This window comes from Cheilinus undulatus, linkage group 12 (genome assembly GCF_018320785.1).
Source record: "Cheilinus undulatus linkage group 12, ASM1832078v1, whole genome shotgun sequence".
In the NCBI taxonomy this organism is placed as follows: Eukaryota; Metazoa; Chordata; class Actinopteri; order Labriformes; family Labridae; genus Cheilinus; species Cheilinus undulatus.
In genome coordinates, this window is record NC_054876.1 from 4,990,911 (window position 1) to 5,015,354 (window position 24,444).

At 41.1% G+C, this 24,444-nt stretch overlaps 1 protein-coding gene across 1 annotated transcript in view; it reads left to right on the forward strand.

The window, feature by feature from the left end:
- esama (endothelial cell adhesion molecule a) overlaps positions 1-24,444 on the forward strand; it is a 145,829-nt gene that overhangs the window by 106,825 nt on the left and 14,560 nt on the right. The window lies entirely within an intron of this gene.

The window sequence follows — 24,444 nt, forward strand, 5'->3', positions numbered from 1 at the left end:
GGCTCCATTGCAACGTCCCATCCTGTGCTGTCCTTTACTCAGTTATCCAAGTCATGATTTTGCACAAGTAGCCACTGCACCGGCTGACAGCTATGTGACAATAATGACAGATTTTCCATCCGTTCCTCCATTTTCTATACCGCTTATCCCATTGGGGTTCACAGGGGGGGGCTATCCCAGCAGTCATTGGGCAAAAGGTGGGGTACACCCTGGACTGGTCGCCAGTCAATCGCAGGGCTGACATATGAGACAGACAACCAGGCATGCTCACACCTATGGCCAATTTAGAGTGATCGATTAACCTAATGAGCATGTTTTTGGTGGTGGGAGGAAGCCGGAGTGCCCAGAGAACCCACACCTGCACGGGGAGAACATGCAAACTCCACACAGAAAGGTCTTGACCAGGAAGCAAACCAGGGACCCTCTTGCTGTGAGGCAACAACGCTAACCCCTGCGCCGCCGAGCAGGCCCATGGCACATTTCATAAATCATATATATGACTCATTGCTCTGATATGCATGATTTTTAGTTTGCAATCTTTTAGGGCTGTCAAGATTGATCACATTAATCCCAATTAACTATCCACTAGGGCTGAGCAGTTTATCAGAAATTAGATTAAATCGTAATATGTTCTGCTGCAATTTTCAAATCGAAGTTGCAATATTTCTTTAACCTGATATTTGAGTCAAAATACTGGTTTAAAACTTTTTTATTGCAGCAGAGACATCATGCATTACATGTCATGCAATCATTCAAGACCCATTTGTTAGAATAGTCAACAAAAATTTCGAATTTCTTAATTTTTGTACATTTTTCTGATTAAATATGCATCTGACATAAAAATGATCATTTCATTCAATACAGTAATTCATATCCAATTTGCAATACGAGTCAAAATCATCACAATTAGATATTTTTTTCAAAAATTTTCAGCCCTAGTTTTATCTTATATTGTGTTGCTTGTAATATAGAATGATTTATTGCTTGTGTTTGTTGGAAAATACATAAGATGAGGAACGTAGAGAATAATTGCATATCAAATTGCAATATTGGGGAAACAAATCACAATAAGATTATTTTCCCAAATCGTTCAGCCCTACTATCCACAGTTAGTGCATGTTATAAAAATTAGGATTTATTGCAGGTGTTATTGTTGCTTTCCAGAAACTTTGGTTAAGTCCTGTCAGAGTCTTCCTGCAGCCACAGTGATGTAAGTAAGTCACCACTGCTCCTTAATGTCTCATTTCACTTTTAAAGCTCACAAACAGCACAGGGGAAAAGTTAAAAGTCATCTGAATGTTGTGTTACTGAACATTTACCTTTTTCTCTGTGTTCTTATTTCATTTTCAATCCATAATAAGTTCCTTTTTCTGTGGTTACTTTCATGTTAAAACGTTAAACACCTATCAAAGCAGGCCTGTATCCAAACTAAAAGTCTCTAACCCTCAGTAGAAAAATCCGTATTCTGCAAACCAGGTCTAAATGCAAAATAATTTAATTCTTTAATGCTATAAATGGGGTGCAATTAATTGAGATTGACTATAGAAGCCTTAGAATTTTTACATTGAACATCATGTGTTCAAAACACATAAAAGCCTGCTTTGCTTTATATGAAGCTTTTTGTGAACTCCAAGCAGGCTTTCATGTGTTTTGCACTGAGGAGAGGCTTCCTTAGCCACTCTGCCATAAAGCCCAGATCAGTGGGGGGGCTGCAGTGATGGTTCTCCTTCTGGAGCTTTGTCCCAATCTCCACACAGGATCTCTGAAGCTCAGTCAGCGCTCACCTCTCTTATAAGATTTTTCTCCCCTGATTGCTCAGTTTTGCCAGGTGACCACCTCTGGGAAGAGTCCTGGTTGTGCCAGACTTCCGCCATTCTTCCAATTCTGGAGGCCACTGTGCTCGTGGGAACCTCCAGTAGAGTAGAAAGATTCGTAACCTTCCTCAGATCCGTGCCTGACAACAATCCTGTATCTGAGCTCTGCAGGCAGGCTTGGTTTTTGCTCTGATGCATTGTCAGCTGTGAGGCCTTCTATAGAGAGGGTGTCTTTCCAAGATTAATGAGAATAAAAATGAATTTAAACAACTGTAGCATCAGGCTGCAACATAAGGAGACCGACAAAAGTTAAAGGGGTCTAAATACTTTCTGCTGACCTGTACTTGGAGTCCAGTCTGTTTGCTTTTCCGCCTTATTTTTATTTATACATTACTGATATCTCATACTATACTTCTAACTCCTGTGTGCCTTTAGTGTTTGGACACAGCTCTGTAGTTTTATGCCCTTATATGGGCATAATTTTCTCTTGCTAATCAGAAAAAACAATGAGCTTTCTGTTTACGAGGACACAGCATTCATCAATCTAAGAGCACAGGTGAAAATATGATCTAATGCTGGCACATCTGTTACAGAATCCTAACATTATGTTTGATTAATGAGCTAGCAACACTTAAATATGCCCAACGTTGAGTTTGCAGTGGTAAGGACATTTAAAGCCTATCAATCCTGCTTGTTTCTCCCTCCCAAACATCTGTTTTATACCTCATAGGTTAAGTGTGTTTATGGCTCAGGCAATCAGTGCATAACTGAATCGTATGCATACATACAGGATGAATTCAGCCCTTACACTGTTTATTCTACAGCCGGAGAATCAGCTGTTCTGTCAAGGTAAACAGTAAAATCACTGGTAGGTAGAAAGCCGCCTTCACTCTTTCTGCTGACCCTCCTGGCCTCATCCTCTCTCTGTTTCACCAATTAAGCTGACACTCGCCCTCCTCTCCTCCCTCTCCCTCCCCCCGTCTCTCTCCCTCGCTCTGTGAATCCAGCTGATGAGCGGCTGGTAGTTTTACACTGGAGGACAGAGACGACACATTCCTCTCTTCAACAGCCGCTCCGCTGCGACTCCGCTTTAATTATACTGGAAAAACGAAACCGCACAGTTATCAGATGATGAGCTCCGCCTCGCTCCCTCACCCCGAGCCCTCTCTGTGAGCGAGAAGCTCTGTGAGTCTGAGAGAGTTGCATTTCTGTCTCTGTGAGGACAAAGTCTCTGAATGTGAGCAGTACGGCTCTGAAAAATATCCAGTGAGCACTTTTAGAGCCTGTCTCTTACTGTGGGTACTACTGTCTAATTACTGTGTAGGGCTGTCTAGTAAAACTCAAACGATGTTGACACCAGTTTGGATACAACAGCAACAAAACATGAAGTCTGGGGTACCCATTTCTAGTTGATGTCTTCTTTTGGATCAGAAAATGCAGACAAACTCCAGCTGTCTAGATCCTGCAAAAACACTGGCAATAGTTTGCAAAGTTGAAAGTGTTACTGGCTTTTTAGCAGGGCAACTAGTCAGCTTTTGCAATCCACTGAATCGGCTACTGGACTTGGACTTGTGGCTGGCTGTGCCAGCATTATGTTGAAGCCTTGCACCTTGTACACCAAGAATAACAGCCAACAGGACTGGATGGTTTCTGGGCTTATAAGACCAGAAGGTAATGACTTCATCAACTACTGACTAGACAGGACATCAGCCTCTGGGCTTGTTGAGACCCCTATAATTAACTAATCCAGTCTGATCACCACTACACCTGTCCAGCTCTTAATAGAGGGAGGAAGGGAGGGAGATGGATCACTTCTGTATGCAGCTAAAGACACCAATGTTTAGCATTCACTTAGTTTCAACTCTTTTAGAGGGATTAATGTGAAACCTGATGCAAAGAACATTATTATTTATTTATTTTTTATTTAGAATCATTAAACCAGGAAAGCCTCACTGAGATTTATAATCTCATTTACAAGACTGTCCTAGCCAAGACAGACAGCACATTTAACAGAAGAGACACAGTAGAGTAAAGCATCAGGATATGATTTAGAATAGATTCCTGGGACAATCATTAAATACTTGCAAATGAATTATGATAAGTCTGCTCATTTGATTTTCTTCACTTCCTGCCGTGGGTTTGAAACGTTGTCAGAATGTCAGAAGTGATGAGGGTACATAGAAACAACAGTGCAGTGTTTACTGTATTTGAATGATATGTGGATATAATGTATATCTACTAAGTTAATAGATGGGTAATCATGATGTTGAGTCAGTATAGCACACAGTTGTTAAAAAACAAATAGACTCTGGAAGGAAGTTTGAACTGCCTCATCTTTGTGCTGCTCAAGTGTGATGGACCAAGATTATTCTGCTTCCCAAGCTCCCAGTGTAACATCCAGCTCAGCTACCCCTTAACACCTCAGAATTCTGGGTAAAATTTGTCAAAAACAACGAGGAATACCTAAAATAAACTGACAGTGCCTGAACTGTTTGCACAACCACAAACAGACCGACTGTAGCTGCTACTGGTAATAAATACACCGCTTTCCACGTTATTATGCAAATGACGTTTTTCTCTTATTTTCCTAAATATTAATGCAAATGACAGTCAGGATATTTTTAAGTCATCAGCCGTTAGAGCATAATTCAAATGTTTTTGAACAAACTTCATAATGATAACCGTTATTTTTTTTTTTTTTATAAAATCCTCAAAATGCACTGTTCCACATTATCAAGCACGACAGAGTTTTAAAACATTTTATAGGTTGTAAAGAACTGAAAATAGTCATTCATTGAATTTGCAGCATTAGCTCACAAGCAGAAACGGTTGCAGTGGGCCCAGAAATACATGAAGACTCATTTTCAAACAGTCTTTTTTACTGATGAGTGCTGTGCAACCCTGGATGGTCCAGATGGAGGAGTAGTGGATGGTTGGTGGATGGACACCACGTCCCAACAAGGCTGTGACGTCAGCAAGGAGGGGGCGGAGTCATGTTCTGGGTCGGATTTATGAGGAGAGAGCTGATAGGCCCCTTTAGGGTCCCTGAAGGTGTGAAAATGACCTCGGCAAAGTAAATAGAGTTTCTGACTGACCACTTTCTTCTATGGTACAAAAAGAAAGAGCAGTGCCTTCTGTAGCAAAATTTTCTTCATGCATGACAATGCTCCATCTCATGCTGCAAAGAATCCCTCTGTGTCATTGGCTGCTATGGGCATAAAAGGAGAGAAACTCATGGTGTGGCCCCCATCCTCCCCTGACCTCAACCCTGTTGAGAACCTTTGGAGCATCCTCAAGCTAAAGATCTATGAGGGTGGGAGGCAGTTCACATCAAAACAGCAGCTCTGGGAGAATATTCTGACATCCTGCAAAGAAATTCAAGCAGAAACTCTCCAAAAACTCACAAGTTCAATGAATGCAAGAATAGTGAAGGTGATATCCAAGAGGGGCTCCTATGTTAACGTGGAATTTGTCCTGTTAAGATGTTTTTGATTGAAATCGCTTTTGGTTTCCATAAATATGACCTCCTAATGCTGAAAATTCAACAAATGACCATTTTCAGTTCTTTACAACCTATAAAATCTTTCAAAACTCTGTCGTGCTTAATAATGTGGAACAGTGCATTTTGAGGTTTTTACTTTTAGAAAAATAACGGCTGTCTGTATGAAGTTTGTTCAAAAACATTTGAATTATGCTCTAACGGCTGATGACTTAAAAATATCCTGACTGTCATTTGCATTAATATTTAGGAAAATAAGAGAAAAATGTCATTTGCATAATAATGTGGAAAGCGGTGTAATAACTCTCATTATGAAACAAAGGCCTGTAGATGACTGTAGCTGGATTCACCACAATGAACCCCAGTGGTAACTACAGTAATATTCTGTACCTACAATAAAACGGCTGCTTCCCCCTAACGCTTCAACAGACAGACATCACCTATGGAAAGGTGGCACATAGATGAACCCTGTTCGCTGTCCTGGATTTTCTATCAGTATTACTGGAGAGGTAATAAAGGAGTTAATGAAATAAAGCACATTTTTAAACATTTTTTCTGCATTATTAATGAGCTTGAAAAAATAATAAAAGCAACTTTTATTGTGGAGAAATTAAAATGTGAATTTGAATCATCCTGCATTCATATCTACTGACCGCATGCCAGTCTTTCTATGGCTGAGCCTGATGACATCACAAGAGAGGCGTGCACTTCCCTTCAACCCAAGTCCTCATTGGCTATTGAAGGCTGCGGACAGAGAAGGTCCTGATTGGTTAAATGAGGTTTCAATCTAAAGATCAGAGGTTGGCAGACATTTTCCTCTAGCATTGCTAATAATGGATATTATTACAGCAGATACAACAGACTACTGAGAACAACAGTGGAATATTTAAAATCATACAGCACCAGTGCATGGATCTTTATGGGTGTAATCCTGTTGTGGGGCTAAATATTTGCCTGGATTTAGATTGTGGGGACTCTTTCTGATGTAGCAGAGCTGTTAAAGGTAGAATATTAATCAGAAGAGCTTCTAATGGTGAGCTGTGTCTCTTTTCTTATTGTTTGTAGCCCTACAAACACATTAATTGTGGCTGCTGTGGTGTTTTTTATCCTGGTATGGTGTACATGGTCAGAGTCCAGAGAGTCAGAACTTTCTGGTGTATGGCATTTGGTATCCGTAGGAACAGTCATTTTGTAGATAACTGCATTGTTTAGGGCACTTTCACATTAGGCCCAGTTGTTTGGAATTACACCACGGCGCGATTCCTCCTCCTCCTCTTTCCACCCACTGGCTTGCTTTCACACTAGCAACATCCAACTGTGCCCGGGGGCACTTGCGTATGTATTCGGTCTGAACCAGCAGGTGGCGGTATGCATGTAGCTGGTTTACAACCCAGCCAAGGAGGAGAGAGAAGAAGAAGCTACCATGGCAACCACTGGGGTCATGACCTAAGCAAAGACTGTTTATGTTTTGACCCAGCGAAAAGTCCATCCTGCTGCCATGGATGATTTAAAATCACTTTTTAAGATGCCAGCAAATTTGCTCTCCGTATCTGCACATCTACGTGCAGCTCAGAGGATTAAATGGGCTCGCGCTGCAAAGATACAGCAGTTTTTAAGGTGACAGGAGACTTTTATCGCCATGGCACCTCCTCTCACTGACTCCAGCTTGTGTTCATCTGTAAGGTGAGTCACAACAGACTGTTTATGAGAGGATTCTGATGATTTCTGCCCTTTATTGAGGAAAATGTGAACAAACTGCCGCGCTGTGGAAAGAAGTTTAATTTTTACGATGACATCATAAAGCTGATACGACGCTCTGTCCCGTATCCGAGTGTGGTTGCATTCACATCCCATCCTAACCGTGCCAGAGTCCACTTGAATTGCGCCCGGGACCGTTTGCTTTCACACTAACAAAACAAACTGGACTTTGGGCTCAAGTGCACTCTGATCCAGGACCAGGCCCCTAGTGTGAAAGCACTTTTAAAAACATTTCTGCAAGGGTTAACCTTCATTATTGTTCAGCCCCATAGAATATGTTGTATTCATTTAAAAGCAATCCACTGTTTTTGTTTCAGGGATAAATTTCACATAGCAGGGAGGAAAAGCTGTTAAAAGTGCACTACCAAACAATAACCAACAGTTATTCCTAAATTGAGACCAACAAGCGAGTTTAAGAGGTGGGCGGAGCTAAGCAGTGAGTCTCTACCTGTCATCTTTTGTGTTTGTTTTGATTTAAAGCCTCATGGTGGCGCTGTTAATCTTTTACTCTGCGTATAAATGGCCGGGTTTTTGTGCCTGACTTGATTTCATGCAGAATCTGACTTCAGTAGTTTGTCCCTTCTCCCCTCCTGTCACTTCCCTCTCATCTATTATTCATCATTAAATGCTTTTGTTCTGCCAGTGTTAAACTCTAATGTCACTCATAACAACAAAGACTGTGATTCACAGTGGAAATACCCAGAAAATCCCATCTTTTCTGTGTCACAGTAAAAGTTCAACTCTGGATGATGACGCAGGTTAATGACAAGTTTCTAGTTTTCTTTGTAAATATATTTAAGGCAGTGAAGAATAACCCACTTTTTAATATTTTAATACATGTTTCTAATTTATCTGATTGAGTCATTCCCATAGACAGTCTCTGTATATTTTATTCTTAATGTGAGCCTTGAAATATTCATTCAGTGTATGCACGTTAATGGGTTAAAGAGGAAAGAGGTGAAAATGAAATCCTCTCTTTTTATAGCAGCTGAAGTGTGATGTTTGGTGTTACACTAAATAATTCAGTGCGAAGACTTCTGTTAATGTGAATACTTAACTAGAACAGAGCACTAAAGATATATTCTACATTATATTCTAGGAAGGGAGGAGAAAGGGAATTGTTATATCTGATAATACTGGAGAATTTTTAATCTGGAGCTTGGTGAAAAAGCAGGAAGGACACTAAACCTTCACAGAACTGTTTGCAGCATTATTTCACTGAACGGTCACATGATATGATTTCAAACCAAATGCCACCACCTCTTTCAGACATAACCTGTTACACAGACATCATGCTACAGCACCAAGTCCTTTCAGAGTGACTCCAGGGATGGTAACTGAGACCTGGTTCTCTACAGATTAGGGGTTACACCCACACACTGACCAGTCAATAGGTCATTGGATGTTATCTCCAGATCAGCCTAATCATGGGCAGTGTCCTCATTGCTTCCTCCTGGTGGTCTAGATAAGATTAAATATAAATATAACACAGTTTTTACATCATTAGAAATTATTTTAGCCTAGTTGTGTTGTACCCAGACAACATTTGACTGATCTGACCAGGAGGCACCTGTCTATGGTCATATGACCTCTGAAAAAATACCTATGAACTGGGGTTTGCAGTTCAATATAGATCCTAATCAATAGGATCCACTTGTTCTAACCTTTGTTGTGTACAGTGTCCATTTTGGACACCCTCATATCTCAGACTCAGGTGTCAGATCAGATAAAAGTGGAAAAAAAACAGGTCTCAGGAAAAAGGACTCAGGAAAGGGGCACAAGGATTCAGGAAAAAAGGCGCAAGTACAAAGGAAAAAGGCACAAAGACATGGGAAAAAGGCATGAGGATTCAGGAAGAATGCACAAAGACTTATGAAAAGGGCACAGGGACATAGAAAAAAGGCCGAAAGACTCAGGGAAAAGGCACCAGGTCCAGGTGTCAGGAAAAAGACACAGGTCTCTGGAAAAACATAGTCAGGTCTTAGTTGTTACGGCCAACTAGTCCAGGTCCTAAATCAGCAGAGAAGTCCAAGACCATCTCACTATCACACCGTGATTGTTTGTTTCATGTCTCTTTGATGAAATGCTGTGGAGGTTTTACTCCAGATGTAGCTGAACACACACCCTCTAAAACGTTCAACTTTTGTCGCACCAGTCCACAGAATATTTCCTCCAAAGTCTTGGGGATCATCAGGATGTTTAAAGTCCAATGTGAGATGAGTCTTTTTGTTGTTTTTGGTTCTTTTGTGACCTCCTTAATGAGTCATTGATGAGCTCTTGGAGTCATTTTGCTAGGCCGTCCACTCCTGGGAAGGCTCCCCACTGTTCAAAGTTTTCTCCATTTGTGGATAATGGCTCTCAATATGGTTGGCTGGAGTCCCTAAGGTAGATAGAGATAGGTGTAAATGACTTCATTTCTCATCTGTTCTTGAATTTCTTTAGATGGCGCCTCTGTTTCTTCCTCCAAAGCTTGCACAAAGTGTGGATCATCTCCTCCCCCCTTGTGCATCCACATCAATGAGGCCAAACTTCTCAGGGTTGTAAATATCAGCGCTTAAAACGGCTCTGTCAGGGAGGCTTTTGAATGAACTCCTAATTGGTACTCAATCATGTTTAATCCTACTTTGATGACAGAAGCTCCACCAATCAGGAGTCAGATCTGGTGAAATTGGGATAATCCGTCCCATGAGGAGCTCAGCGTTTATCTCACAGAGAGAAGACAATATCTTGTCTCCACCCGGCCTCCAGAGAGGGACGAGGACGGGGACATCTTTGAAACACTGAGCTCCGTCTCATCGTCAGATTATATCATCGGCTCCCTCCTCTTCTCTGATTCTGCTCCTGTCATCCTCTCAGCTCTTCACTCTCACTCTTTAATGGATTTAGAGTCACATTCCTCCACAGCTCCTTCTTTAAATATAGAAAATATTTCAAATTACTCAATCTTAGAGCGTTCTCCATCTCCTCCTCAAAGTCGCTGGTATCACTCTCAGGAAGTGTCCAGCCCACCACACCCATCTTTCCAGCATGAAACACACCAGTTAAGGTCACGCCCATCAAAGTCAGCTTGTCTGCTGCTTCATCTGCAGCAGCCCCGCTGAAGTAAACAGGCTCAATCTGAAGAGTTTCCTGTAATTAGGAGATTTACACACGCTAACACACACACAACAAACTGTTTTCATCAAGGGGAAGGACTGTCTCTGTTGTGCCTCCATGGTGCGCAGTGGAACGCCAGCAACTCGTGTGGGCTAAACACACGCTTGGCTCCGAGGTTCAACACTCAGCCGAGGCTCACGTGTCAGCTCCATCTCCTTTTTTCCACACTCATGTATCAGCTCCTGTCCTCTGCATACTCCTGCACACTGTTTTTGTTTGTTTGTTGTTTGTTGTTGTCGTGTAGAGGACTCTGTGGTTCAGATCCTTCCTGGAGCTACCAGACTGCTCAGACAAAAAACAGACGATTTTGTGTTGCAGAGCATCAGGGACGCTCGTTTACTGCAGCACCAGTCAGTCCAAGGTTTCTTTGATGTTACCCTTACACAATATGGACAAAAGTATTCGGACACATGCTCATCACATCAACAGAGACTGTAATGACAGCTGCATTAGCCTCCACTCTTCTTTGAAGGCTTTCCGCATGATCCTGGAGTGTTTCTGTGGGAATTTGTTCCCATTCATTCTGTAGAGCATTTATGAGGTTAAGCACTGATGTTGGACCAGAAGCCCTGGCTCACAATCTCTGTTCCAGTTCATCCCAAAGGTGCTCGTTGAGGTCAGGGCCCAGTCAAGTTCTTCCACACCAAACTCATCAAACCATGTCTTTATAGTCCTTGCTTTTGCACTGGAGCAGTCATGTTGGAATAGAAAGGACCTTCCCCAAACTGTTGCCACAAAGTTGGAAGTATAGCAACATTTTGGTATGCTGACGCATTAAGATTGGCCTTCACTTGGGATAAGGGGGCTAGCCCAGACCTTGAAAAACAGCCCCATCCCATTATCCTTCCTCCACCAAACATCCCAGTTGGCACAGTGCAGTCACAGGTAAGGCTCTCCCAGCATCTGCCAATTCCAGACTCACCCATCTGACTGCCAAATGCTTTATATGACACTCGGCATTGGTCTTAGTGATGTGAGTCCTGCATGCAGCTGCTCAGCAATGGAAACCCATTCATGAAACTCCTGTTGCAAAGTTGTAGTGTTTACATTACTGCCAGTGAAAGTTCAGAACTGTCCGGCTATGAAATCAGCAGAGTGAAGGCGACATTCATGCGTCATCATCATCATTAGCGGTTGTTGACCCCGCTCTGTGATTTTGCATTGGTCTTCTGCTTTGTGCCTGAGTTACTGTTGTTCCTTAAAAGGATATTTCAGGATTTTTGAAGTTGGGCCTATGAGGTGCTTGGCTATAGTAGTAGCATTAGCCTTCAGTGATTTCTGTGAAGGTTGCTCCTGTGATTATTATGAGCTCAGAGAGATTTGCCGCATAGTGGCTTTAGATGGATCATTTTATCTGTTTTATAGTTAAAAACTTCATAGTTTAAGGAGTTTTACATAAAAATGGGCCAAGAAAAGATGTTGGCTTGCCTGTATGCTGTGTCGCAAACATACTGAGCACTTTATTTCTCCCAAGAAAACCCGTGTGTCAGCCATAAACTTACAGCAGCTTTCGGCATTTCTTCTGCCATGCACGGATTATCCTCTGATCAGCTGTGTGGGTCTGCAGGCTTCTACAGGGATAATTCCACCACACCGAGCTAAAACAGAGCTAATATGAGCGCTTTGACTCGAGTGAAGATGATGTGTTGTTTACTGTGAATACAAGGATATTTGTATGAACCGGAGTACCCCAAAGAAGAACTTATACTGATGGAGCAGAGCTGCTCTGATAGAGAGCAGAGAAACTTCATTTGAAAGTTTCGAGCAGGAGAGACCCCGAGTTACCTGGTGGTGTGGGAAATGCGAACCCATGCTCCGTAAATATCCCTTTAATGCTTCCACTTTCTAATAATATCACTTACAGTTGACTGAGGAATATCCAGCAGGGATAAAACTTCCCCAACTGTCTTATTGCAAAGATGGTGTCCATCACAGTTGAAGTCTCAGCTCTTCAGAATGACCCTTTTAGGATCACAAACGTTTGTAAATGGAGACTGGATGGCTAGGTGTTTGATTTTATTCACCTGTTGCAACAGGTCTGATTGAAACACCTGAATTAAAGGGTGTGGCCATTTACTGGTCTCTATTTAGTGTACCTTTAGGACCACATGAGACCCTGGCAGGCCTTTAACTTCAAAAATGGGTGCAACATCTGCAGGTTTTGGGCAGCGGTATGTTTTTATGCATGCATGTTTGCATGGTGCATGGGATGAACATGTCTTGGTTTAGACTCTTTTGTACCACATGGAAAAGTTGAAAAAGTTGTCCTAAAAAGTTGAGCAGTGGCCCAGGCAATGGCCAGCAACCTGAGCATGAAGTTTAGGGCAAAGGCCAAAATGTACAGCTAATGCCGAATGATTATTGTCAATTATTATTGAGTCTTTATTTTTTACAGAGGTTGGAATAAAGATATTAGTAAACTCTAGAATTCTATGCAGTTTTTGGAGGTTGTTTGGAATAAATCCTAGGTTTTAGAGGGTTTTTTTCTAGGCGACTGCAGGTCCATATGGGTTAAAAGTGCATAATTTGTTCTTTAAGCAACTCCATCTGATGATGGAAACCAAATATTCAGCCATAGATATTCTGATAAGCTGTTGTCTTTCACTTGAACCTGAATTAAAGATGAAAAATAAACAAAGAAGCATCCTTTTAACATGTGGTTGATAAATGTTAGTCAACCCCTGCTTTAAGCCCACCACCACGTTTCCAAATATACATCTCTAAATGGTGACATCCCCTCCATGTTCACATTCACCTCCAGAATAAAAGAAACCTGAATAAAAGGTGTGCATGCAACCATGAAACACCTTGTTAAATCAGACTTAGTGAAATACCTCCATTATGTGCAGTCAGAGCCATCCAGACCTCATTACTCTCTCTTTTCTCTGCACACTGAGCGCGCTCTCTCTCTCCATCTGCCCCTCCATCAGTCACCACGGAGTATTTAAAGACAATCTCCATGAAGCCCGCGGAGCCGATCTCAGACCTGCCACAGAGGGAAGATTAAGCATCAACCACCAAATTAAGAGTAAAGAGCCCCCGTGTCCTCGTTCATTTCTCTATTCATCCCTCCATTTTCCATCTCTCCATTCATCTATTCATCTTTTCCCCCGGTGGTATGCATCCTCCTCTGAGTCAGGGAGGATTTCTGTCAGGAAATCTTCTTAAAGCAGCACTTGGCAACATTTTTAGGAGGGAAAAATGTGCCAGAGTGATCAGCCGCGCTAATGAGGGGATGATGATTTGGCCCATTTTCCCAAATGAAATGTGTCTGTCTGGAGTCGTGTTTGCACATCAGAGAACAAAAACTGCTGCTGGAGACAAAATACTGGATTTGGTTTTACAAAACCGTGAGTAAGCAACCGTATTCATGCAGAACTCATCAGAAACAAGCCAATCTCTGTTTCTTCAGACCCCACAAAGACACCAAAAGAATTAGATTAGCATTTAGGAGAATATGTCTTCTCAAAAGTGTTTGTAAAACACACAGCTACAGCTGGGAAGCAGATATTTTACACCATTCATGTAAGGAGGTTCAAAAGACTGAAAATTATTCCAGGGCAGTCCCAAAAACCAGATGTCTTCTCTGGCTGTTTAGACGGCAAAAATGATTATAAACCATAGACTGAAAAAACATGAACACGGTCTCCACAAACAAGCAAGTATGTCACTTTAGGTAAAAGGAAACGATGCTTTATCTCTGCTGCAATGTAGCATACAAGAAACAACACATCAGCATCAACCTGTCAGCAGCAAAATGGAAACATGCTTTAGCAACACAAATCTTCTTAAATTGTCAACAATACTGTAATCTGTCTGAGTCAAAACGCAGGTCTAGCTAAATAATGCATATAAAATATAACAGGTAGGGGAAGTAGAGCCTATCGTTTACAATGAGTGCTGACATTGCATTTTTATAGAGTGCCTTAATCATTTTACAAAGATGTACATGGTAACTTTGGTTTCTGCTATAGCCAGATAGAAAGCAGAGGAGACATTTTACAGCATTTATTCATTTATTTGCACAATGCTTTGGCAATGCAAACCAGTGTTGTAGTACTCGATAACGGCTTTAAGACAAGTGTTAATTCCGTTGACTAAAACTATGACTAAAAATGTTCGTCCACAGCCTTTTTTCCGTGACAAAAATTAGAGTAAAACTAACAAAAATGGATCTGTGATGACTAAAACTGACAAAAACTAAGTGTAGTTTTTCCAAGATGACTAAAACTAGACTAAAATGTGATGCAGCTTTTGTCTGACATTCAAAATCTTTGATATTTCTCCAGTGTGAGTAAATCTGTCAAAAAACAAAGCAGCTGTAGAAAGCAGGGAGCCCAGGTTTGGCGAGTGCAGAGAACACACTACCATGATTTTGTACCAGATTTAGGCAAGAGAATAAATGCTTTGGCTTAAAGTAAAGACTAAAATGTGAGGACTTTTTATGGACTAAAACTAGATTAAAACTAGATAGAAATTACTAAAATGTGACTAAAACTAAAATGCATTTCATTTAAAGACTAAAACTAAGGCTAAAATTAAATTATCTGCCAAAATTAACACTGCCCAATATCATATTTTGAATATCTTTGTCCTGTCTTGGACTCATGAGCATTTTTACACGGTCTTGTCTCGGTCTCGGACTGGCAGAACTCGGGGTTTTCCATCAAAACCTGTCGAGACCAGCACTGATCTGCTACTCTTCGACCTCATGAATGTGATAATAAGGAGAAGCACTAGCCAGAACAACAAATAACTACACCTGTAAGAGCTCCATCTTATTTCTCATCAAAATACATCCGAACACTTAGACTCATTCACCTGACAAATCTAGATAAACGTCTCCTTTTCAGATATTTAAAATAATTCTGGACTTCTCACTGGTTTTTCAATACGTACAAGGATTTATTTTTTTACAAGAAGTCAGTTGAACAAATTTGTTAAGGTTTGAGACTTTGGCATGTTGTGCTTTTGAAAAAGTTGCAGGCACCTTGTTTTTCTATCCATTTTCTATACCGTAGGGGGTCGCAGGGGCTGGAGCCTATCCCAGCTGTCATTGGGTGAGAGGCGGGGTACACCCTGGACTGGTCACCAGTCAATCACAGAGCTGACATACAGAAACAGACAACCAGGCAATGCTCACACTCACACGTACAGCTAATTTAGAGTCACCAATTGACCTCACGAGCATGTTTTTGGTGCTGGCAGGAAGCCGGAGTACCTGGAGAGAACCCACGCATGCACGGAGAGAACATGCAAACTCCGCACAGAAAGGCCCTGTTCGGAAGCGAACCAGGGACCTTCTTGCTGTGAGGCAACAGCGCTAACCCCTGCTCTGCCTTGCAGCCTTCACCTTGTTTTCATCTGTCAAATTTATTAAAAAGAAAACTAAATTTAAAGAGAGAACGCTCTTTAACTGTTCAACCTTGTCATGTTTTCTTTTAAATTGATTTTTATGGTCTTGGTCTTGGTCTCGACTCAATCTCATCCCCCAAAAGTCTCGGGCAAGTCTTGGTCTTGGATAGTGTGTTCTTGAGTACAACACTAATGCAAACAGACCTTTTTATGCAAATAAAGCTTGATGAATTAGATCAAATTGAACTGAATTGCAATTACGATTGAAATTAAGCAGAGAAGAGAGACAGCGATGTCTCCTGGTCCCTGCAGACCATTGACAGCCTCACACCTCTGCACACAGACACCCATAAAAAGACCTAAATGAGAACATTAAAAGTACAGGCAGAGACCCTTCTGCATTGTTAATGATAATTACAAGAAATTTATTTGTTCAGTGGCCTGGGTGATGTGGTCTAAAATGTATATTGCAGTATTTTTCTTTCCGTTGACAGTAACAGGTGTCACTACCCCCTTCTCTCCATAAAAAAGGCCGTTCAACTGATGCCGGAGCAAAAAGATTAGGTCTTTCGATCCATCCAGTCTGACTGCAAGGCTGAGATCAACCACAGACTTGGACTCGCGCCCCAGTCTTGCTATACTCTTGTGAGGCCTGGACGCTGACTGATGCCCAGAGGACTCCTTGTGACATCTTTGGGTATCATTGGCAGGGCCTTGTATGTTTTTTATGACTAACAATTTTCATTGGTTTTCAATTAACCTTGAATATATACATACAGAACACCCCTTGTCATCACCTTATATGCAATCAGTCTTGGTTGTAAGCCTCAACAACATTCCATTCCAAATTATCAAAATAAAAAGTGCAGATTCAGACCATACTCCAATAATACGATAGCAGTAATGTTATAACAATAATGATCATCCAGCCATCCATTTTCTTCTGCTTATCCGGGGTTGGGTCACGGTGGCAGCAGTCTCAACAAATCAACCCAGACATCTCTCCCCAGCAACATTTTCCAACTCTTCTTGGGGTATTCCAAGGCGTTCCCAGGCCATATGAGATATATAATCACTCCAGTGAGTTCTGGGTCTACCCCAGGGTCTCCTTCCAGCTGGAAGTGCCCAGAAGACCTCCACAGGGAGGCGACCAGGAGGCATCCTGATCAGATGCCCGAAACACCTCGACTGGCTCCTTTCGACGCGAAGGAGCAGCAGCTCTACTTCGAGATCCTTCCGGATGTCCGAGCTCCTCACCCTATGTCTAAGGCTGAGCCGAGACACCCTCCTGAGGAATCTCATTTTGATCGCTTGAACCCATGATCTTGTCACAGCATTGTAGAATAATGATCATAATACAATAGTCTTTAAAAAAAAAAAGTTACGTGCATTCAAACCAGTGATGGCAGCGTTACAACAATCCGTTTGGAGGCAGGAATTTTACCAATAACAGTATTGGTACCAGTTTACCATCCAGCACTACCAGTGACTCTTGTAATGTGCAGGTTGGAAACCAAAAACAACTTGTTTAACCAGTTTGGGGTGTCAGGATGTAATTTTTTGTTGTCATGGTACTACTATCTGCAGGACAAGATTGGTAAAAGCTAAAAAAGTAATATTGGATTTACTGGTGCAAGAATGGACCGCATCCTCTTATCACAGCCACCACTTTACTTTCTGAGGAGTGCTCAGATTAAAAAAGCAACACTCTGAGATACGTTTTCATTGTGACTTTGAAGCAGCTCTTGCAGGATGGTGGGCCTAAAGTGACAGCCAGCCTGAGGCGACTATTTGAATTCTGAGGACTTCAATACCCAAAAGTCATGTAGCATGACATCAGACGAGCCAGCTTGTTCTTTGTAGTGAGGAGCCGCTGCAGAGGAAGTGAAGAGCTTTCTCCGATTAGTCTGGACAGAAAACACTTCACACTACAGATTTACACTGCACGCTTACATGTGATTGCATCACTTCCTGTGCAGGGAGGTGTGTTCTCGTTAGTGACAATTGTGACACATAACAAGAGTGCTAATTAGGAGATTTGCCAGATTTGTTTTTGTCACACAACATGTGCAGCATGTGGCTGTAAAATCTCTGCTTTCCAGTGGTAGCCTCGTGGGTGAAGAGTTGCGTGTAGATTTCCTTCTCGCCATGTCATTCGAACACTAAAACACACACACAGAGGAATCCAATCAATTTTTCAGAATGTGCCACACACCTGCCACATTTCAGCATCGCATGCTCTCTGACAAACACGAACACAGAGGAAGAGCTAACAGCCAGGTGACGCTGATTTAAATGGACCTGGCTGCACCTTTTTCTCTGTGTTGGTTTGTTTCAAAGAGGAGAAGATGGATCCTGTCTGAGGGAGAAAGATGGGAGGAGGAGATGTGAGGTGACACTGATGGAGAGTGTCACCATCCTTTTGAACTTTTTACTCTGTCATTGTGCCGAAAACAAAGAAAAAGGACTTAGTACATGTTAAATTCAGAAGCAGCAGGAGGTCTGTTTGGCCTGAAGTGAGCAGGTAAAGTGAGCAGTGAGAATGAGTAAACAGACATCTGCATGTGCATGGTTTCACTAAGAGTCAGCAGCTTAAAGTTTAGTTCACACAGTTTGTTCTTAGTTTATATTCGACAGTCTATTCTGTTTGGCCTTGGCCCTACCTGGACAGCTAGAAGGGGCATACTGCAGTACGTCTGCCTTGTCTGCCAATTCCCTGCTGAAAATTAGGTTTCAAAAACATCTTCCTTCCTGTGGACAAGGCCTTGTCTAGTTGGAACTATTATATATATATATAATATAGAAATCTGTGCCCAAATAATGTTCTCATTTCTAGGTATTTGAAATTTGCATTGCATGAAAATTAGGAGTGGATGGTTCTTGAATTTCCTTCTGGATAAATAAAGTCTATCTTTCTTCTGGACTGTTTGTCAAATCGGATATGCGGATGTTTCCAAGCTCATTATAGCCAATACTGATATCAAAACCAATACATAAACATATTTTTTTAAATTGTTAAGTGTCTCCTGTGCAAAGAGAGACTCATTCATGTGGAGCTGAGAGGGGAGTGAGGAAGCAGACAGTAGTTGTTCTGTTTTGGGCCTTATTTAAAATGTTTGGGGCTGACAGTGGGCCTTCCTGAGTGTGTAGCCCCCTAGGCAACCACTTAAACCTGATGGCACATTTGTATATTTTCCAAATATTCAAGTCTTATGAATGATTTATACAGCTGATATGTATGGTTGATACACTATATTGCCAAAAGTATTCACTCACCCATCCAAATAATTGAAATCAGGTGTTCCAATCACTTCCGTGGCCACAGGTGTATAAGTTAAAGCACCTAGGCATGCAGACTGTTTCTACAAACATTTGTGAAAGAATGGCTCGCTCTCAGGAGCTCAGTGAATTCCAGGATGCCACCTGTGTAACAAGTCCAGTGGTGAAATTTCCTCGCTCCTAAATATTCCACAGGCAACTGTCAGTGGTATTGTAACAAAGTGGAAGAGATTGGGAACGACAGCAACTCAGCCACCAAGTGGTAGGCCACGCATAATGACGGAGCAGGGTCAGCGGATGCTGAGGCGCATAGTGCGCAGAGGTCGCCAACTTTCTGCAGAGCCAATCTCTACAGACCTCCACACTTCATGTGGCCTTCAGATTAGCTCAAGAACAGTGCGTAGAGAGCTTCATGGAATGGGTTTCTATGGCCGAGCAGCTGCATCCAAGCCATACATCACCAAGTGCAATTCAAAGCATCAGATGCAGTGGTGTAAAGCACGCCGCCACTGGACTCTGGAGCAGTTCTAGACGCGCAGTAGAGAGGCGTTCTCTGGAGTGGCAAATCGCACTTCTTCATCTGGCAACCTGATGGATGAGTCTGGTGGTTGCCAGAAGAACGGTACTTGTCTGACTGCATTGTGCCAAGTGTAAAGTTTGGTGGAGGGGGGATTTTGGTGTGGGCTTGTTTTTCAGGAGCTGGGCTTGGCCCCTTAGTTCCAGTGAGAGGAACTCTGAATGCTTCAGCATACCAAGAGATTTTGGACGATTCCATGCTCCCAACTTTGTGGGAACAGTTTGGGGATGGCCCCTTCCTGTTCCAACATGACTGTGCACCAGTGCACAAAGCAAGGTCCATAAAGACATGGATGAGAGAGTTTGATGTGGATGAACTTGACTGGCCTGCACGGAGTCCTGACCTCAACCCGATAGAACACCTTTGGGATGAATTAGAGCGGAGACTGAGAGCCAGGCCTTCTCGTCCAACATCAGTGTGTGACCTCACAAATGCGCTTCTGGAAGAATGGTGAAAAATTCCCATAAACACACTCCTAAACCTTGTGGAAAGTCTTCCCAGAAGAGTTGAAGCTGTTATAGCTGCAAAGGGTGGACCGACGTCTTATTACACCCTATGGATCAAGAATGGGATGTCACTTAAGTTCATAAATGAGTCAAGACATATGAGCGAATACTTTTGGCAATATAGTGTATATCAGCTATAAGTATCAGTGGAAACTGAATTTTAGCTTTTTAAGCTAATACCTGCTAATTATGATAAACATTATTCTGCATCCCGAATGAAACAGGTGCATTTAACATCTCACAGACTATTCAGTGATTCAGTTCACAGTTTATTAGAAATATGATTACACTCAGTGTGCATGTTCAGGAACAATACTGCTTTTCTGAATACATGCGTCATCATTATCATATGTAAGGCGACTCAGAAGTTCCTTTATAGTATTTATAGGCATTATGTCCCAGCAAAATATGACATCACAGTGTCCCTTGCAGTGTACAGTGTTTGTTTGTACCTGCTGCTTCTACTCTGACATTTGCATGAAGAGGACAGCCTACCCTCAGGTTCTCTTCTGCCTTTCTGTCTTTAGGGACATAAACGTGCTGCACACTTCATCTAAACTGGGAATTCATCTATAGATGTGCAGTCTTGTCTGTTTTTCTATGTGGCTGGGTCAAAAGCTTGAAAAAAGTTCTTGGTATTCTAAATATTCAGTCTAGCCATGGCCTCACACTGTCCTAACTGCTTTTCAGTCAGGAGAGACTCAGTACCAGTTTAACAATGATCTTTAGTGAATAGACTCCATCCTGATGTCTGCATGAACTTGAACGGGCCCTGAGGCTGACAGCAGGATAAGATACCCCCTATGGAGTCCAGACACTGGTGGTGGACACTGATGAGATGAAGGAGCTATTGGGGGATGCAGGATGCACAGAGGAGCTGGACCTGGACACCAGGTGGTGGCTGGGGTGGAGGAGGGTTGCACTGAAACTACTGTGAAGGAGAGGACAACAGATTTTAAAATATGACGGCAGCAGGATGATTGGATTGAGAGAAGTCCTGACAGAATGGGACTGCCTCAGAATTTAAGTGAGTAGACACCTGTACCAGCTGAGGACAAGGGGACACGTGAGTGAGGGACTTTTAATTAATGAAAGGATGAATGGAAATTAAACTTACGCTAAACTTCATGTGAGGGTCAGACATCATATTGCATCAGGTTGTAAATCTGAATCTTCCCTGCGCTGTAGTTTTACAGTTTCCCCCTAACGTATCATCTAGTGCTTTTATTTTGCATGCAGCAAAACAGAAGTGTGGTGCCTTTGTGTGAACTGACAAATCATTGACAGCTGTGAGCTGAATAGTTTTTCTCCATATTAGAGTATAACTTTTATTTTTGGATATGGATATTATAAATTTACCATTATGCTCATTAGTGTTTAACAACCTAACAAGCTCTGTTGAGAGAGTAAAGTGAAAGAAAACACCAAGAATATCTTCCTGTAGGACACTCCCGGTACCTTCTCATCTCCATCTTTCCTTGTTCCTCATCCATGTCAACACCAGCAACAGAGAGGAAAACAGGAACAGGGTGATGGATGCTCTCAGGCTGTCAGGATACAACAATACTTCATTCATTAGATTAGACTGTTTTTACTGATTGACGGCAGTACTTCATAATAAATATATAATGCCATTGCAGAACGATAAACTAGGGCTCGGAAAATGATTTTAAAAATGAGATTAAATTGCAACATGGCAGACAGTGCAATATTTCTTTAACCTGATATGTGTCAAGAACATAATTTTAATACAGTTTTTTCAGCAGAGATGTTATGATCTACAAATTATGCAAACATTTAACTATGTGTTTTATAATACTTTAAAAAAATCCTACTTTCTTGTTTTTGCATGTGCTTTTCTCAAGAATGACAAAAATAATAGAAATTTGCAATACGAGCCAAGAAAATCACAATCAGATATTTTTTAAACTCATTCACCCCTAGTTTAATTTATCTTATATTGTGCTGGTTATAATATGGAATATTTTTTGCATGTGTTTGTTGAATAATACATAAGATGAGGAACCTAGAAATAATCAAATATTGTATTGCAATGGCAATATTGGGGTAAAATATCCCAATTAGATTTTTTTTCCCAAATGTTTCAGCCCTACTATAAACTCATCATTGATGTAGTAGTTGACCAACAATATAAATTATGGGCATTTATATTTGACTTCTTCAAAAATGTATATCTAAAGTTATGATGATATAAAAACACAATTTGAAGTGCAATAAATGAATATAAATTTATTACACAATATATGAAAGTATATGGTCATACATATATCTTTTAACTGATAACATATTTAAAACCAGATAACAAAGGACACAAAGCTCCAAATGTGACTTTTTAAATACCAAACTGGAAAATAATAAACAAAAAGGTCCAGTTTTACAACAAATATGAACACTGGCAGAAATGCCATAAGATGGATGACAGCGTTCCTGTTTCAGCTGGCAAAAACGAAGATTTCTGGCTTTGGAACATGAAGGAAAGACTGGAGGGAGTTTAAGCAATTAACCAAACATTATATATATATTTGACATGGGTGTAGACATTTTTTGACCCAAAGTAGACATCCCTGAAGAAAAAAGTCTACGTAGTGTACCTTTAGATAAATCTGTAGGAGATGAACTGAGTCCACAGGAGAGTTGAGAAGGTTAATGATGGATCAGAGAAGGAAAAGAGCAGAAAGAGTCTGTGAGGAAACATGGATTAAAAGTACTGTCTAAGCTTTGTCTCTCTCACCGCGCCCTCCTGAGTTTCTCCTGTTTTCCTTTTATCATATTTATCATAAACAGAAAGGAAAACTCTGTTTATCCAGAGTGAAAGAATTTCCCACCAGATCATAGAGTCAAGCCTTTATTTACAGCAAACATGTGTGAGCCCTAAGAGCATAAACAAACCTGTTCTCTCACACAGCTGTACTTTAACTGACCCCTGTTATATTAAATACTTCTGAAGGAGAATTCACCCATTAGATTATTTATTAACAGAATAAACACACAGAAGGTTATTTCACCTTTGGGTCTGTGTTAGGAGGATGTTTTTTGGCTCTCTGCTGCCCCCTTCTGGCTACACTCTATCTAATGGTGCTGGTGAGAACCTGCTGTGTTGATAAAGCTGCATCTTTAGACCTCTTGAGGAATTTAGAGGGTTGTTGTTGCCTCTAATAAAATCAGGAGTTCAGGATGGAGCTCCTCCTCCTACATCTCCCTACACGTAAATATGAGGACATTACAGTTTGCCTTTCCAACAACATAGTGGTCATTTCTGCTCTTAGAAATGATTAGATTATAGCCCAGAACGCCTGTTGAAATTTAAATAATTCACTTAAAATGTTAATACGTAGCTGAGATAATTAGCCTAAAAACTTTCAGGAATTATCAGGAAAATTATTATTATTTTTCTTTTCCTTTTTGTATTTTTCATGTGAATTTGGAGAATTACTTTGGATGTTTGGGAGAATTTGAAACATTTCTGGGTTTTTTTATTGTAAATTTTGGAGATATTTTTGCAGTTTTGGGGGAATTTGGTTAGGATTTCTGGGGGAAGGGGTGTCATGCAAACTTGGGAAATTTATTTGTAAATATTTGGAGATTTCAGGAGTGGGAGTCCTTTGAAATTTTCAAGAATTTTCATAGAAATTTTAAGGGGCTCTGTTTGGATATTTTGGGAAATTTATATCATTTGTATGGAACTTTTGGGAAGGTGTTTATGAATTTTGGGGAATTTTAAACAACAGCCGCGTTTCCACTCATGGTCTCATTTTTGAGCGCTGACGTTCTCAGTTTTACTGTCTCTTTTGTCGTACACCATTTAGAAGTTAATGATTGCGAGGGTCCTCTTTTTTTTTTTTTTTTTTTTTTTTTTTTTTCTAAAAAAGTTTCACTGAAACTTTTGTGGTTTGTTTGAAGAAATGTAGGGATACTTTAAATGGGAAAAAATGTCTAAACGATTAGAATTTTAACTGGAATTTAGGTCATTTCTTTGACATCTTAGGGAAGTTGTTGGATAGAAAAACATCCCATAAATTCAAACCTCTTAGTGTTGTTGATGTCTGGCCTTGACAGTGCTTGTTGTCCTTTATCAAAAGACACTGGCATCCCTCTCTCAATGCCTGACACCGTTCCTGACCGACTGAAGACTGACCACCTAGCCGACACTCAGCCAAACTCATCCTCTTGAACTGACAGTGCTGTATTTTCTGTAGAAACAGGACTTTTCTGGTTAATTTCTACAGTATCATAGATAGGTGTGCATTAGCTGGCTAAAGGGTGGAAGTCAGATTGCTTGCTATTTTTTCCTGTTGCTGACTGAATGAAAGAGTTTGCTTCGAAGTGCAAAATTCTGACTTGTTTCTCCTTGTAGATGTGGAAACACTCTGCTTTACTTCTTAGAAAGTTGCTGGTCCATCGGTGTCATTGCCAGTTACAAAAACTGCAGCAGAATCTTGGACCACGACTGTTCCACATGTCTGTGGATAGCCCTGGAAT